Here is an 18835-nt window from a genome sequence, read left to right on the forward strand (position 1 = left end):
CTGTTTGAAAAGTCATTCAGAAAATAACTGAACCTTCTCCAGAACTCTTCCACCGGATGAGCACTTGTAAACCTCTACAATCTCTACAATGTCACAATTTCTTTGAGGTTGATTGAAAACGATCTCTACACTTTCAAGATATCTTAAACAAAATAACAAATATTCCTCAACAATATATCCTTCAGCAATCGAGCTCTCGGGATGGGCTTGATGCACATACATAATCCTTTAAGCATACAAGATACCTTACAAAATTAATTTTTTTTTGAATATCAATATTGGTAAGATATTACCGAAGCTAAAGATTTCTAAATTATGACTATAGAGTTTAGCACTATCACCTCTCAATGGGATACATTCATTTGTAGTATACCGGTCCATCAAGTTTAGCTTTCAAAGTTAAGAGTGAACTAGTAGATGAACCATAATAGTGAAAAACTCAGGAGAAAAGATTTTTTTCATAACACAAAGTGTAGTACAATATTAGACTCTAATTGATCAAACTCTTGACGATCAAGAACTTTGAAACGAAATGCCTTAAAAATGACAACAATTGAGAAACAATTACAACAACTTATTTCGGCATTGATAATCTTAAAGCCAGTGGAAGATATCTTACATCAAAATGTGACCATCATGACTTTTAAGATTTGAAAGTTTCCGTTCTTTGAGATTCACACATCGTAAAATATTCAATGCATACCTTCATATTTTCAAAAATATTAGAAAAAGTTCTCTCTCGAGTAGATATTGGGTAACATGCAGGAGAATAATAAATTTTATCATTAGCAAGCTCTTTCGAATGAATCTCTTGTCTTATGCCCATGTCTTTCAAATCAAGATGCAAGTTATCTTTGGTCTTTCCATCAAGATTTAACAATGTTCCAATCAAATTATCACAAGCATTTTTCTATATATGCATCGCATCAAAATTATGTCGAAGAAGATTGTACTCTCAATAAGGTAAATCAAAGAAAATGCTTTTTTTTCATAACTGCTTAACAGCTCTATGTATAGATGTTACCATTGTGTTATCATCATATCCATGTCCATATGCGTTGTCATCATTCTCAAAAAAGTTGTCAGCATCCTCAAACACCCCTATATCGAGATTGCTAGTACTAAGCTTCTCTATTAACCCTTCATTCATTGAACTCCCAACATCCTCCCTTCCTCTTTTCTTTGAATATTTGGAGACCTTACCCTAATTTAAATTGATGCCATGCATTTGTCTAAGTACTTCATTTTCAGTAGTTGGTGGAATGAGGGTAGGTCGCAACTCTATAGTCAATCATTTCATTAATCATAGTGATGAATTCTATCCCTTTTTTAATCTCAAAGCTTCTGAAGCTTGACGGGAGACCTTGAACTCCAGCTAGTTGATGCTAACAGTTTTAATATTGAATAATGTTTCTTGTCATTGCCTAGTCCTCGTAAGAGGTGTCTCCGTTACTTGTCCAGTCACTGGAAGTAAGAAACAAGTTCCTCTTAACCCAAACATTATAATGAATTATCTTGGGATAATGACCGAACAAAACTTACATACAAAAGTTTCTTCATATCCAATTGGTCAGAGCACTTTGTTACAGACAAATGCACACTTCCGGCCCCAAAATGTTGCCTATTATATTCTTATTAAAAGAAGTAGTTTTTTTTTTTTTTAATCTTAACCATAAAGCATTACCTGTTGTTTGAGGTTACCATTATGGATCAAACTATGATCTACAAAGGATTCATGTTTTAATACATCCTGAAATCAGTTCTTACTCTAATCCAAAAGCAAGATCGAATGAAAATTCTAAAGTTTCACTGATGGTTCTAAAGAACAAGACTACTGACCCATGAATTTAGTAGGAAATGCAAACATCTACTAGAAATAGCGCAATTACTCCCATGCCCTGCTAACATGTTTTTTCCAGTTGAATTTGGATCTAAAAGAAATCCACTTGAATTGTCTCTAATTACAATTTTTTACGAATCAATAGAAAGATGAAACCCTAATTAATTGGAGCATCGACAACATCATTAGAGAAAGTTCTCTCTCAATTCCAATTCCCAGCACTCCAATTGTAATTAGACGAACATGCGTACATTGCATTCATTGCACAAGAAAACAAACAAAGAAAGAAAGATGGGAAACAACGGAAATAATGAGCACCGAGGATCCGCCAATGGCTTTCGGCAGCAGGCATTGGGAGGGAGGGGATTCTCGGAGGTGGCGGCAGGTCGGGGTCGGGCGGCCAGCTGCGAGGGACTTGAAGATCGTGGGAGGGAGTCAAGGAGAATGTCGGAGGTAGGGGGTGATAATATGCAACGAAGCGAAGTTGGAGGAGGAGAAAACTGGTGAAGGAGGAGGAGGCCAGTAGAGAGGTGGAGGAGGAGAAGGAAACGGTAAAGAGGCATCCCAGGAGGAGGAGTTCGGTGGTGGGGGTGAGAGGAAAAGGGCTGGATCGGGTTAGGAATTTGGAAAATATGTGGAACCCAACGACACTTGTTAGCGTCGTCTTGTTATTGGCTTCCGACGGCGCTTTCAAGCGTCATAATATAACAATGCATAACAAAAAAATTTAGAAAAATTCCGATCTACCTTGCCGATGCTTTAAAGCGTCGTCATATTCTGATGCTAATAAGCTGCGCCGAAAAAATTTGGCGTAGTAGACAAGTTAACAATGCTTTTTTCTAGAATCCACAAATTTGCGTTGGGATTGACACTTCTTCCTATGCTTGTTGTGGAGCATACTTGAGGATGATAGTGGTATTTTGATGATTAACACAACCATTAAGGAAATATCTAATTAAATACTACAGGTTAATTTGATACATCATTGCTGAGTTCGACACTCTCGGTATATTAAAAGAATAAGATCAAGATGTATTTTAATAATTAATAATGAGATAAAATTTGCGATAGAAAAGAGATAGTGAATTCTAAATTATAATTCGGCAAAGTTTCAAGTGAAACGTACTCTTAAGGGAACAATAGTAATTTTCATTGTTAAGAGTATGTAGCAATATCATGACATACATTCAAAATTGCTTGAAGTATATTTCATTAATTATACGGATAAATCTAACCTTAAGTTGCAGCAAAGTGTGGAATGAGTCGACCCCAAGGTTGATAGAGTCGACCCCGGCACATCATGGAACCATCAGGCACGTCTGTCTTCAAACGCTTGACGTACGCTGGACACCCCCAAACCCTAAAGTGAGAGAGCATCGGCTTACGTCCAGTCCACATCTCATGTGGTATTTTATTTACAGACTTACTTGAAACCTTATTTAGAATGTAGCAGGCTGACTCAAGAGTATATCTCCAAAAGGATATGGGCAGATCAGCAAACCCCATCATGGATCGAACCATGTCTAACAGAGTTCGATTTCTCCTTTCTGATGCACCGTTATACTATAGTGTACCAGGAGGAGTCCATTGAGAAAGAATCCCATTTTCTCCTAGATATGTCAAAAACTCACTGGTGAGGTATTCACCTCCTCGATCTGATCGAAGAGTTTTAATACTCTTTCCAGTTTGTTTTTCTTCTTCATTACGATATAATTTGAACATTTCAAATGATTCAGATTTATGTCTCATTAAATAGACATAACCATACCTAGAAAGGTCGTCTGTAAACGTAATGAAATATGAATACCCACCTCTAGCATCTGTGCTCATTGGTCCACATACATCAGAATGTACAAGGATCAATAAATCACTGGCTCGTTCACCTTTTCCGGTAAAAAGTGATTTGGTCATTTTACCAAGAAGACATGATTCATAGGTTGTCAATGATTCACAATCATTAATATTGAGGATTCCCTCTTTACTTAACCTGTTCATCCTGTTCTTGTTAATATGACCTAGCCTATGATGCCAAAGGTAGACATCTGTGACATTATCTATTCTAGGATGCTTACTTGACGTGTACATTACATTAATAGGTTGTGATAACAACTAGATGCCATTGCTCAATCGTCTATTCATTACAGTAACACCATTCATAATGATATCACAAGAACATTTCTTTATTAAAATTTCATAACCGTTCATGGCCAAAAGGTCTACGGAAATTATATTCAATAAGAACGTAGGACAATAGTGACAATCACTCAAGACAACTACATGAGAATTGAAAACAAGTTTGACATTTTCTAAAGCTAGAACTGGAATAGATCTTCCATCTCCAATATTCAGGAATCTCTCGTTATTTTCAAATCTCTCATTGACCTAGAGTCCTTGCAACGAATTGCATATATTAAACGGACTTCCAGTATCTAATACCCAGGTCGAATTATCACATATAGAGAAATTATAAGGTGTTATCATATAAATACCTTGATCAGCAACTGATTGCCCTTTTCTCTTGCTTGGCCTGTTCGGGTCAAGTGAGGTAAGGTACTGAGGACAATTCCTCTTCCAATGCCCCTGCTTCTTACAATAGAAGCATTCTGCCAGATTGTGGTCAGCCTTAATCTTTTTGGTCTAACTTGGCTTAGCACGTTGCACCTTTTTCTTTTGATTCTTATTTTTCTTCTTTCCTTTCTTAAAGATACCACGACCTCTGGACGAACCTCCCACTAAATTCACCGACCCTTTTAGGAGTTGGTGATCCTTCTCAAAAGTTTGTAGTAAACCTAACAATTGGTGATAATTTACTACCAGTTTCGTCATACGAAAGTTGGTGAGAAATGGGCAGTACGAACCAGGAAGAGAATTCAGTATAGCATCCTTCCCCAATTGATCATGTAGGGGAGATCCGAAAGTGCCTAGGCGCTCGATTAACTCAATCATGTACAATACATGATCGGTCACCGAAGCCCCATCCTTCATACGTGCGCTGAAAATAGCACAACTAGTCTTGTGCCTTTCAACATCATCAGGAATACCGAAAGATTCATTCAACACTTGAATGATGTCTTCCGGCTGCGCATTCTCAAAATGCCTACTAAACTCATCATTCATTGCAGCGAGCATAATGCAACGGACAGTGATATGATCACTGAGCCACTTCTGATAAGTGTCTCTGACTGTACCCCGTGCATTAGCAGCGGACTGCTCAGGTGCCGGATCTGTTATCACATAAAGGATCCATTCATGCTCTAGCACAATTTTCAGTTTCCTATACCAATTATTGAAGTTGGGACCTGTCAACTTGTCATTATCCAATAATGAGCGAAGTGACAAATTAGTGGCCATTTCTGTATAAAAGAAAATTTGGTATTAGTATATGAATTGACTAAACACATTAGACTTGGACTTTATCTAAAGGTACTCCCACTATTTTATACAAATTGGTAGCCTCTACCTCCAATTCGAAAAATTACTCCTAATTCTTTAGTGGGTACTAGAACCCAATAGATCGCATATAGGCCCGAGTGTGGCTCGGCTAACCCATATGCACCTATTGGTAGGTTCTAAACTAGTTGCTTCACTAAGCAACTTCTAGTGATAATTTTGCCCTAGGTTCTTCGGCAGGTGTGTGGCGCCTCCACCGAATACCCTAGTCAGGTCCAACCATTAAATGATAGGGTTAAGTCTAATCAACTAATAGACGACCAAGCCCGAGTGTGGCTCGGCTCACCTGACCGCCTATTGAAGGTACACTTAATTCATCATATATTGAATGACAATTCCAATGCTTGATAAGTACCAGGCGTGTCGCGCCTCCAATAATTATCAAAACATTGGACCCATTATCACCCAACTTAATGGGAGGCTATGACCTAGTTATCCCCATAACCATTTCATTTTAAGGACCTAATAATTTTAGAGGATTTCTTAATTAGGATAGATAAGAAACCGTAGTATCTGTCCGGTTGACGTGGTACTCTACCCGATCGCCTTAATGGTGCATCTAATATGGGTTCTGGATCTGATCTAATCAAATCTGACTCAATTGGTTTAGTGGATGGTGTCGAGTCTTCTACATGTTGAACTTTCCTAAGCTCAACATTAGAGCTTTTAGTTCCTTCACTAAGGAATTCTTTCTCTAAGAAAACAGCTTTATTGCTTACGAACACCTTTTGTTCTTCAGCAAAGTAGAAGTAATGTCCTTTAGTTTCTTTAGGATAACCAACAAAGAAACATCTGTCAGACTTGGGTTCAAATTTGTCTGTTTTTAAACGTTTGACATATGCCGGACACCCCCAAACCCTAAGGTGAGAGAGCATTGGCTTACGTCCAGTCCACATCTCATGTGGTGTTTTATTTACAGACTTACTTGGAACCTTATTTAGAATGTAGCAGGCTGACTCAAGTGCATATCCCTAAAAGGATATGGGCAGACTCGCAAACCCCATCATGGATCGAACCATGTCTAACAGAGTTCGATTTCTTCTTTCTGATACACCGTTATACTGTGGTGTACCAGGAAGAGTCCATTGGGAGAGAATCCCATTTTCTCCTAGATATGTCCAAAACTCACTGGTGAGGTATTCACCTCCTCGATCTGATCGAAGAGTTTTAATACTCTTTCCAGTTTGTTTTTCTACTTCATTACGATATAATTTGAACATTTCAAATGATTCAGATTTATGTCTCATTAAATAGACATAACCATACCTAGAAAGGTCATCTGTAAACGTAATGAAATATGAATACCCACCTTAGCATTTGTGCTCATTGGCCCACATACATCAGAATGTACAAGGGTCAATAAGTCACTGGCTCGTTCATCTTTTTCGGTAAAAGGTGATTTGGTCATTTTACCAAGAAGGCATGATTCACAGGTTGTCAATGATTCATAATCATTAACATCGAGGATTCCCTCTTTACTTAACATGTTCATCCTGTTCTTGTTAATATGTCCTAGCCTATGATGCCAAAGGTAGACATCCGTGACATTATCTATTCCAGGGCGCTTATTGGACTTGTACATTACATGAACAGGCTGTGACAAAATGTAAATGCCATTACTCAGAGTTCCATTCATTACAGTAGCACCATTCCAAATGATATTGCAATAATCCTTTTTTAATGATATTTCTTAACCATTTTTGGCCAAAAGGCCTACAGAAATGACATTCAATAAAAAACTTGGACAATAGTGACAATCACTAAGGACATTTACATGAGAGCTAAATTCAAGTTTAAGAATTTCTAAAGCTAGAACTGGAACTGATCTTCCATCTCCAACATTCAGGAACCTCTCGCTGTTTTCAAATCTCTCATTGACCTGAAGTCCTTGCAACGAATTGCATATATTAAACGGACTTCCAGTATCTAATACCCAGGTCGAATTATCCCATATAGAGAAATTACAAGGTGTTATCATATAAATACCTTGATCAGCAACTGATTGCCCTTTTCTCTTGCTTGGCCTGTTCGGGTCAAGTGAGGTAAGGTACTGAGGACAATTCCTCTTCCAATGCCCCTGCTTCTTATAATAGAAGCATTCTGCCAGATTGTGGTCAGCCTTAATCTTTTTGGTCTAACTTGGCTCCAACCATTAAATGATAGAGTTAAGTCTAATCAACTAATAGACGACCAAGCCCGAGTGTGGCCCGGCTCACCTGACCGCCTATTGAAGGTACACTTAACTCATCATATATTGAATGACAATTTTAATGCTTGATAAGTACCAGGCGTGTCGCGCCTCCAATAATTATCAAAACATTGGACCCATTATCATCCAACTTAATGGGAGGCTATGACCTAGTTATCCCCATAACCATTTCATTTTAAGAACCTAATAATTTTAGAGAATTTCTTAATTAGGATAGATAAGAAGATCCGGTTAGTCTAATTTCTCCCACTGACTTCACCAAATCAGATTAGACTCAAACCGGTTAAGAAGGCACCTAAATCAGTCAAACTGATTTTTCTTATAGGCATGGGCTAACTCGAATCATTAAGTGATCCAATCAAAATGTGATTGACCATGTCGGCCAGGTAAGTGAGATCGGTGGAAGGGATATGCCATTAACTCGACAAAGATGAATCAGTGCGAGTAGCTCCCAATTAAAAACCACCGGTCAAAACCGCCAAACTTACCTTAGACACCGACTGGTTAATCAATTTTGATTTGATTACTCAAATGACTCGGGCTACACCTTTGAGCCTAAATCAAGTTCCATCTTGGTCTAATCAAAAACATGAACTTGATCCATCTACAACTATTGTAAATTGATCTAGAATTTTCTTGACCTAATCTAGTTACTACTTAATTAGATTTGATCAATTAATTCTATTTGTCCATGTATGATTCTAACCTTAGGTCTAACCCAATCCTAGGAACTTAATTCAAGCTAACCCATATGCCCAAAGAATTATGCAATGTCAATTAATTGAGTTACAATTCTATTTCATAACACTTAATTCTCAATTAAGTTTAGACTTATGAAAGTTTTGTTCATTGCATATTTCTTTTTAATTACATATTAATTACAATCTTTCAGTTCTTAAAACATATTTTCAGATCTGAGTTTTTGTAATTAATCACATGTAATCAGATTTAATTCATGTTTAAGTTATTATATTTAATGTTCATGCATCACATATACATAACAACATGAATTAATACAAACAACATACATCTTATGTATTTGTTTTTTTTCACTTTTATTTTCAGATCTGATTTGTTTATTAAAATCAGAGATCATATAAATCATAAACTTTATTTAGATCTAATCTAAATAATATTATAATTTCAGATTTATTCATGTTACTAATCCTAATACAAACATGCATCATATGCATCCAAAATTTCAGATCTACTTAATCATGCATAATCAGCAATTAAATCAATCATAAAAAATAATTTAGATCTAATCTAAATATGTAAATGATTTCAGATTTAATTACAAGAATTAAAACATAAAAGTTTAAACATGAACCTGGCTCTGATACCACTGTAATTGGGAGTCTCCACTCCTACATGGGTTCGATCCTATTTAAAATAGGGTGACATCCATGTATACCTATCAGAGCACGCATCTCTATACGCCTCCGGACGAAGAGCCACGCTTCGTCACATGATCACGCGTGAGAGTTTCCGGAGATCGGTCACAACTCTTGGACCTTTGCTCTGATACCACTGAAAGTGAATCCTAGGTTCTTCGGTGTTAAGCATGCTGATTTTTTTTTTTTTTAAACCATGGCTGAACCTAATCGGGTTGCCTACGTACCCCTTCATAAGGGGGATCAAGCCATACGTAGTTCTTTTTAAGTTTTAAAACGCAGCGGAAAAATCGAATCAAACAATTAAATTCATACATGCTTACAAGATCAAATCTAGAAATCAGCGCCTTAAGAACACATAGGGTTATGCCGGAATCGTTTAAACAATTATGCCAAAACTTTCATACATGATTAACTATCAGATCTGAAACTTAAGAACTCTATTCCGATTAATCTCCGAATATCCATCGAATGGATTCTGGAGATAACTCCGTGAGGAGCCCCAAAGGAGGGTAAAACCTCGGGGAATCAGACCTAGACCCTGACTCCAAAATAAAATATTGATGTGGGATTAATACCTTTTATGATGGAAGAAACTTATGGATCTGATCCTTGACTTCGTAGCCACTCACACGAATGGCCTCTATGAGAAGTACACGCACTACAAAAGAAATGATATCTCCCGGCGGTTTTTTTCGTCTCTACCGACGCTTTTAAGCGTCGGCAAATTTCCAGCCCACGCACCTCAAAGCGTGGGTCAGACGTCGGGCAGGTGGGCGTGGGTCCGGTTTTTGCCGACGCTAAGAGAAAGCGTCGGCAAAAACAGGAATTTGCCGACGCTAAAGAAAGCGTCGGCAAAAACGGCTTTCCCGACGCTTTAAAGCGTCGATAAAGCCCAATCCAGTTTTGCGTTTTCGCCGACGCTTTAAAGCGTCGGCAAAAACGTCTTTCCCGACGCTTTAAAGCGTCGATAAAGCCCAATCCAGTTAGCGTTTTCGCCGACGCTTTAAAGCGTCGAGATTGCTATTTTTTTTAAAAAAAAAAATACGAATGTAAATTTGTTGCTTTTGGCAAAATAAAGCTCATGAGTATAGCAACCTAACATAATAAACAGTTGCCGACGCTTCTGATATATGCTCCTTAGGATCATGCCTCTTCAGCAGTTGCCGAGCAGTGCCTAGTTCTTGTTTTCAATTAATGTCCTAAATTACTTTGGGAAATGCTAATGACTGAACTACCAGTTGTATTTAGGTCAGGAAGGTTATATCTTCTAATGACAGTGCCTGTTCCAAGTCCTAGCAGTTAATATAACATGGTATGGCCTCATGGCTTGTATTTTCCCAACTGATAAAAATAAGAAAGAAAAAAATTCTAATATCTAGATAAAATTGTGATTGATCCATCAAGTATACCTGCAACCAAGTACTCAGCACAAATTTTGCACTGAGAAAGAAGAAAATTCTAATATCTAGATAAAATTAGAATTGATCCATCAAGTATACCTGCAACCAAGTACTCAGCACAAATTTTGCACTGAGCTTAATCTGTACCTGAGCTGGGGAAGTAAGCTGTAAGGATGATATAATCATACTAGTTCAATTGATAACAGAGGTCCTCAAAAATCATAAAAAGTTTGGAGCCTTCTGTGTACCCTTCTGAAATGGGCTGAACTGCTAGGCATCATCAGCATCCTGAAGATTTCTATGAAATTTTCTGCACACAAAAAGTCCCCCGGGCTCACAAATGCTGGCTTGGCAATTTATAGGAATTCCTATATCCCTGTAAATTGCACTAATTCCTGCACACACGGCAGGGCTTTTCAGAACACCCTTAGCATTACTCATCATGGAACATAGCAGAACATCTCATATAAGAGAAGCTGTACCAAGAGAATAAGAGGAAAGCTTGCAGGTTCATTCAGGGGTAAGGGTAGTTACCTCCTTCAAGGAGAACTGGTCAAGAAAAGAGAGTCACCCAGGTTATAAAACTACAAGCCAAAAGCCATTACAGATACCCATACCCCCCTTTAACAGAAACAAGACCGGTGGTTCTATATACACCCCCCCTATTGCTAAGGACACCCCCCAAAAACCAAAAAAAAAATACCCAAACTAACCTTTAGTGTAATTACCATATTGCCCTTGAAATTTTCTCTGTACACCCCCCCTTCCTCCTCCTCCGTTTCGTTTTGAAAAGAAAAAAAAAAACACCCCTCAAACCCCCCTTAAACCCCTCGATCCATTTACATCGTTTAGGCGATCTTTGAAGGAGATTTAAGCCCCATTCGAAGCATGGACAAGCAACTAGTGATTTGGGACGAAGAATCGGCCGCAAAGGTACGTGTTCCACCTTGTTTCGAAATTTTTTTTTTTTTCACGGTTCGTGCTCCGTTCGGCACTGGATCGCCGAACAAAAGGCTTTTGTTCGGCTGAACAGTGCCGAACAGAAGCCTTCTGTTCGGCAACCCTCAACCGAACAGAAGCCTTCTGTTCGGCTGCACAGTGCCGATACGGGACATGTCGGGACGTGCCGTGCCGAGATGTGCCGATACGGGACATGTCGGGACGTGCCGTGCCGAGATGTGCCGATACGGGATGTGCCGTGCCGAGATGTGCCGATACGGAATGTGCCGTGCCGAGATGTGCCGATACGGGACATGTCGGTACGTGCCGTGCCGAGATGTGCCGATACGGGACATGTCGGGACGTGCCGTGCCGTGCCGGTACGGGATGTGCTGAGACGGATAACTATTTGGATATTTCTGCCATTGTTACATATTTTCTATCATTTGATATTATTTGCAGGTTTTTCGTACTAGAGCCCAGTCACATACGCCCATTATCTATATTGATGCTATTCCTTCTGCCTTGAGACCATACATCCAGCATATCAAGGATGTAAAAGCTGATGGGAATTGCGGATTTAGGGCAATAGCTGACTTACTGGGATTTGGAGAAGATGACTGGGTGCGTGTTAGGAAGGATTTATTGCAAGAGTTGCAATGTCATTCGGACCACTATCGCACATTATATGGTGTGGAAGGGACGATTGCTGAGATCACTCATGCATTATCCTATTATGATGATTGTCCACCATATGACAGATGGATGACTTTGCCGGACATGGGTCATCTTATAGCATCCTGCTATAATGTTGTCCTATACCATCTCTCGTTGCAACAATGTCTGACCTTCCTACCTCTCCGTTCTGTGCCAGTACCTCTTCTATCCCACAAAGATATCGCTATCGGATTCGTAAATGGAAATCATTTTGTTGAGGTACTACGTTCACAACACTTGCGAATATTTAATTTTGCTTATTTAATTTTGCTTATTTATAATTTTGTAGCTATTAATATTTTCTTATTTCTAATTTTGAAGGTGTTCTTGTTGCCGGGACATCCCGTTCCGCCAGTAGCGACCAACTGGCGAAAATATCATCTTCCTTGTGCTACCGGATGGGAAAATTCATATGAAGCCCGGATTCAACAGTTCAAAGAGAGCATCTCACCTAATGTTATAATTAGCGAGACAGTAGAGTTAGATTGATTGTTTATATATGTACAATTTTTGAAAGTTGTAAATTTTTTTGGGCTCTTAGAGTCATGTACTGTGAAACTCCATCATCAATATAAATCAAAAAATATCTGTCTTCGCATTGTTAGATTGATTGTTATGTGCACTGTTATATTTGTGTAAAATAGAACGGGCCAGGCTTTACAAAGATTACACGTAAATGTACCAAAAATATATATTTTTCATTAATATCAACAGTTTCAAATTACACCAAAAAAAAAAAGTCGAAGCTACATAATCAAAATAAAGGCTCCATCATCAATCCCTATGACGCCGTCGTCGACGCGTGTACTGCTGTACGTCCGAATGAGAGGGTGCTGGATCTGAATGAGAGGGTGCTGTACTCGGGCCAGGCTCATCACCCAGAAGTAACTGATGCATCTGACAAATAGCATGAAATAGGTGCCCGGCACCTAGTGACGTAGCCTCTGAGGGACCCATCCGTACAATGTCGGTACTGATACCGAGTGCATCTGCAATACGCCGCCGGTGCATGTCAGCATCATCATGACCTCCCCTAGCTCTAGAATGAGTACTCGAGCGCAGATGAGGAGGCTGAACTGCAACGTGCGTGATACAGAGATACCACTCCATGTATCCCGGTACGCTGTCTGATGGCCGGGTAACTGGGTGGCTCCTGCTCGCCTGGCTCAGCATGTGGTCCTCCCACCGCTCCCAAAGCTGATCCATATAGGAGTAATGTATCCGGTACGAGCCTGCTGTGGAACCTCTGTTGGCTCGCGTAGGGGCTAGTGGCGCTCGAGGGATGGTCTGAATACGACCAAACTGTCTAAGAACCCTTTCTGGATGATAGGGTTCTACGATATCAAGGCACTTGATGGAGCCACTAAAAAATGCGATATCAACATATGGGCGATCTCCCCGAAGCCGATGATGGGGATCCCAAATAACCTGCAAAACAAAAGGTCCATTTCAGTTTTATACTATATCGCATATTAAAAGTACTGACAAACACAAGCAAATGGTAATATGATACGTACCTCATCGATGCTCAAAAGGTCCAATGACTCACGTAGAACCACTAAATGGTCCATCGTGGTACGGGATGGAGTACCGGGCATCCAGCGGTGCACGCGGGGACTGGAATCAGTATACTCAAGCGACGGGTGAGGACTGAGTGCTGGAAAATGCTCATAAATCCATGCCTGCAGAAGCGTCATATAACCACTGATCTGTCTCACTGATGACCTCGACGCAATCCCCAACTGCCGATACAAATATGCTAAGGCAGCTGTACCCCAGGCATATGTGCTCACCCTATCCAGATCCCGCAGTAAACACAGATACGCTATAGGCACCCTGGTCCCACTCTTATCAGCAAAGAGTGTGCAGCCTAACAAAAATAACAAATAGGCTCGTGCTGCACACTCTATCCTCTGCTGGCTGTCTCTATCAGATACAGAGTGAAACTGAGTCCTCAGCCACTCCATCCTCACAGACTGACCGCGCGATGACAGTACCTCCTGACGCGCGTCTCCAGCTGACACCCCCAACAACTCCACAAGTAGCTCCTCAGCATCCCGATCACTCATCCTCTCAGGAGAAACTGCTACTGAGGCACCTGCGACAGGAATCCCTAAAATGGCGGATACATCATCCAACGTGATAGTGATCTCGCCAAATGGTATATGGAAGGTGTTCGTCTCGGGCTGCCATCTCTCTACGAAGCCCGAAATCAGAATCTTATCGGTGAATCGATAAGAGCACTGTACTAACTCTATGAGGCCCGACTGCCTCAATAGTGCTTTGAACCTGGTATTTGGTTGGTTTGAAGACCACCACTTCCATTCACCAACCTTGGCAGTATGGTTCATGCACTTTAGTGGAGCCCGTTCCTGTAATATAAATGTATAATTACTACTACTTTATAAAACATCAATAAACAAAATATAATGCTATAACAAATAAACAATACCTGTTGCCTCCAGATGGAAGCTGCTATATGCGTCCTGAAACTGATCAGGACGGACTCATCCTCTGGACCTCCTGGACATGGTCCAACGGACTCATCGTCTTCGCCCCTAGCGGGCATATCATCATGCTCTGACTCAGGAGAGGGCGATGGCATATGAGCAGGCTCGGGAGAAGCAATCCTAGCACGACGTCTCCTAGCTGACGCCGTAGGTCTAACTCTGGAGGGACCGAGATCCATGTCTGAAAATATAGAAATTCAATGTTAGGCTATATCAAAGAAAATAATTCAATTGCATACATAAATGATAAATGATAAAACAAGCCAAAAAAGAAACAAGTTACTTCTTGGAATCTACATGATTGGGTTTTGTGATAAATAATTCAATGTTACTTCAATTGCATACATAAATGATAATTCAAAAGTATACGACTCGTAAACTCAAGACATAACTCAATAATAGACTTTACCTAAAACTATGCCGCAGTTCTTAGTTTTTGTTTTTAGTTTTTGTTCGTTAACTAATGTTGTGGTTTTATTATTTGATAGAGCATTTGATATGAGATAATCATTCCAAGATCAAGAATGACATCGATGAAGGTAACAAGATCATCATATTTGGATGCACCATGTTAATGCTATATGATAATGATTCTAAATTATCCCTACTTCTCAAATTACTATCTAATCTAGTAATGAAAAACTTGTCCTTGATGTTGGGTATCCAATTCACCCTAAGGACGTGATCTAGGCTAAAATTTGGGAATAAAAATAATCCTTAGTCTAGCAACAGAAAAAAAAAAAAAAAAATTTGGATTCGGCCCCATGGGGACCAAGATACATTGGTTCGGCCCCATGGGGCCGAACCAATGTATTTTGGTCGGCCCCATGGGGCCGACCCAATTGTAGCGGGTCGGCCCCATGGAGCCGACCCAATTGCAGCGGGTCGGCCCCATGGAGCCGACCCAATTGCAGCGGGTCGGCCCCATGGGGCCGAACCGAAGGCACTGGTTCAAAGAACCAGTGCCGAACGATTTGGGGAGGCGGGGGGGGGGGGGGAGCTACCTCGAGGTGGTCGTGGAGGCGCCGGCGAGGTGCTCGTTGCTCGGGAGATGGCCGGGGAGGTGGTTCCGGGAGAAGCCGGCGAGGTGGTCGGAGATCGGGAGAATGCCGGCGACGAGCGGGAGAAGGGGGAACGGGGGGGTTTTGGGCGTTGGCGAGGTGCTTTGGGCGGAACAGTTCAAAGGGAGACGGAGGGGGTTTGGCCGCCGGCGAGGTGCTTGAGGCGAGGTTCTTTGGGCGGAAGGGAGAAGCCGGCAGGTGTTTTGGAGGGGAAGAGCGGGGTGGGGGGGGGTTTGGGGGGTGTAGAGAGCAATTTAGGTGAGGGGGTGGGGAGGGCGGGGGGTAATTTAGGAATTTTTAATTTTTTAGGGGTGTCCTTAGCAAATGGGGGGGTGTAGAGAGTATTTAATTTTTTTTTAATTTTTGGGGGGTGTCCTGAGCAATAGGGGGGGTGTATATAGAACCACCCAAACAAGACAGACAAGAATAGACCTTGTTCCTTTATTGACCCAAAAGAAAACTTATTATTCCACTCATTGTCCCTCAAAGCCACAGAGACTTCGATGGATAGCAAGTCTGGAGCATTGCAGTTCTTAAGCACTTAAGCAGAAGAGGAGTTCAGCTTCTTCTGCTTCCTTCTGCGAAGGCCTGTGAGTGACAAGGGGATTGTGCTTGAGTTTCTCCTTCAGGTTCGAGTGTTGGGCATGGGTCATCGTCGCAGGTGCAGGAGGGGATGCCAACAGAAGGGAATGGGCTGCAAGTGAGAGGACAGATAAGCTCTGAAGAAACTGCTGCCACACGGCTCTTCCGAGTCTCAGATCTACAACCTGTTTCTGGTGGCTCCACACGTCGGTGAATAGATGAAGTGACAATTACTAACCAGGAACAAACACCAATTCCCACAAAATATATATATATATATTCATATTCTAAGCAAACAAACAGAACTGAAATAAAAACTATACTCCAAGAACACGGATCTCATGGCCATTCCAGCTAAGATGTAGTATATGGACTATATTGATGATTTCATGGGTTTGATTACCATTAAAAATATGATACTAGCCAGGTCCAATTAGTATATTTTTATGAAACCAGAAATATAACTCAGTGGCACAAAGAAATAATGGAAATGAAAAGGGGAGTAGGAACAGGGGTCAAAAAGATGGAGCATTCATAGCCATACAAGACCTAACCCAACTTTTCAGGATCAGCAGAAAGAATTAAAATCCATTTAATAAATATTAAATGTAGTTGAGAGACCTAACTCTTCATCTAATTAGAAGCTAAATGTAGTAAAATGAATTATATAATGATTGATATGAACAATTAACTTAAAGAGAATCTTATCAAAAAGATAATACCTGGCACAGCATCTAGAAGTGTTTAAATATCAGTACTACAGTCTTTTGTGCCAAGCATGGCAATTTCACAAACGGACTCAACTATATAATCATTATGCATCAAAGGATTAAAATAGAAAGACTTCTCACCTTCTAGATTCCACAAGTAGAGCACGCTGTTCAGATGTTTTATCAGCACTAACATCTCTCTCTCTAGCAGTATAGCTGCACAAAAATAACCAGGCTACAGCAATCAGATGATCAGCAGGGCACAAAGATCGCAATGTATCATGTATTGATACTGTAATATGCAGAAATGCAGCATTGAAAATACACCAATTACCATGAAAACTACTATTTACCAGTGAAAATTCATGAGAATACATCAAATTTATGTTAAATAGCTTCGCACAACCAAAAAAAAAAAAAAAGACAAACATACATGACTGACAATCATTATTCACGACTTCTTGAGACCTAATAAGAGCTGAGTGAGTAAATCAGTACCTCGAAGGAAGAACTGCTTGAGGAACAAAAGGGGCATAAGCAGTTTCCCTCTCAACTGTAAGCCTTTGAGCTTTCTGAAACTCTTTCAGAACTGCTTGGAAATCTTTTGCATGCTTTGCATCGGCTATCTTTTTGCTTGCCTGCATTTAGAAATTCATGTCTAAGAATCACGGAATTAAGGGGGAAAATCAGCATGATGTGTAGACCAATAGTTTTAGTGGCCTTATTAGAATGAAGCATATATACAATATGTCACCTCTATATAGCTGGAAGTCTCAAAATAGCTGCCACCATGTTATAGTAATTTAAACACTATGCACCAGAAACAACAATCGTGACCACTACATCATTTGACAAGGAGGTATAGAAGATAGATAGCCTATGAAGTTCTGAGAGAGCAATCTAAAATATTAATACTTACATGGGCGAGGCAAAGACCAAGACAGAGATAACATTGCCTGCAAGAATAGAAGTTAAGAGAAAGAAAAAACAGTTAGTTATGAGATGGTCATTTAATATATGGGAGATAGCTATGGGAGAGTTTCTTGGGGGGAGGGGATAGCTGAAGCTCACCAACGACTCCAATGAAGAAGAGAAGGGCTTCCATGATGAGAAGAGTCTGGCAGGAGAAGTCTGGGCTTGGGGTTAACTAATAGGAGGAGGGAGAGATAAGAAGAACGTGCTCTATTAAATGGAATAAAGTATTTTTATTCCATCGTTCTCTTCTCCTCCTCCACAGGCTGGGACCTATCAGAAGATGCCACTGTATTTCTCAAAAATAAAAAGCAAATTGATCGTACCAATTACTATGATCCAATGCAGATCAAATAAAAAGAACCCCTATCTGTCCAACATTAAGTTGCACAAGAGTGATGCTTATCAAGACATTGTAAAATGATAGCTGGAAGTATCAATTCTTGAGTGGACATATTTCATTCTAGCTTAGGTTTAACAATTTTCATGTTATATTGCTCTAAAGAAATGCCAACAAGTGAGCCAGCAACAGTAGAGAACAGCAAATTTCAAGATAATCTTTAAACCCCAGCAACCTTACATGTTTTCTTTTCTGGGGGAACCAGCACTAGAACGGTATGCTATCACCATCTTCATAAACTGGAAATCATTGACTACATCATAAAAAATTATAAATATAAACCATAACCAACCTGAACACAGACCCGGGTGACGAGGGCCGGGTAGTCCTCCTCCCTGATGAGGCCGAGGTGGGCGAGGCAGTAGAGGAAGGCGGCGAAGTTGGTCTCGTGGCCGGTGCCGTAGTCGATGCGGGAGGCGTTGCCGAAGGAGTCGAGGAGGTAGGGGAGAAGCTCGTCAGCGGCGGGGAGGAGCTCCTCGGAGGTAATAAGGGGGAGAAGGAGGGCGGGGGTCTCGGCGGAGAGGCGGGCGAGCCAGGAGCGGTAGGGCGGGTTGCCGTAGCGGGCGGAGTGGGGGAGTGGGGGAATCTCATCGATCCAAGAGGTTAGGGCTTGGAGGAGGGAGAGGAGGGAGGTGACGGTTTGGGGGA

The 18835-nt window shown here is 40.6% G+C and overlaps 2 long non-coding RNA genes across 3 annotated transcripts; one reads left to right on the forward strand and one right to left on the reverse strand.

The window, feature by feature from the left end:
• The first annotated feature begins 11417 nt into the window (after nt 1–11417).
• On the forward strand, nt 11418–12556 carry LOC148700623 (uncharacterized). The gene is made up of 2 exons (XR_015971106.2): nt 11418–12171; nt 12274–12556. It is a non-coding gene; the product is annotated as an uncharacterized LOC148700623 (long non-coding RNA).
• A 3385-nt stretch (nt 12557–15941) lies between these two features.
• LOC149751615 (uncharacterized) lies at nt 15942–18098 on the reverse strand. 2 transcript variants are annotated; one of them, XR_016397927.1, is made up of 4 exons: nt 17735–18098; nt 17314–17453; nt 16957–17031; nt 15942–16296 (listed from the first exon to the last, which is right to left on the reverse strand). It is a non-coding gene; the product is annotated as an uncharacterized LOC149751615 (long non-coding RNA). The 2 variants fall into 2 exon arrangements; XR_016397926.1 differs by having other exon boundaries at nt 15944–16296; nt 17314–18098.
• Between the last annotated feature and the right edge of the window lie 737 nt (nt 18099–18835).

This window comes from Phoenix dactylifera, chromosome 11 (genome assembly GCF_051530095.1).
Source record: "Phoenix dactylifera cultivar Ajwa chromosome 11, Ajwa_hap1_PhDact_Kaust_v1.1, whole genome shotgun sequence".
In the NCBI taxonomy this organism is placed as follows: domain Eukaryota; kingdom Viridiplantae; phylum Streptophyta; class Magnoliopsida; order Arecales; family Arecaceae; genus Phoenix; species Phoenix dactylifera.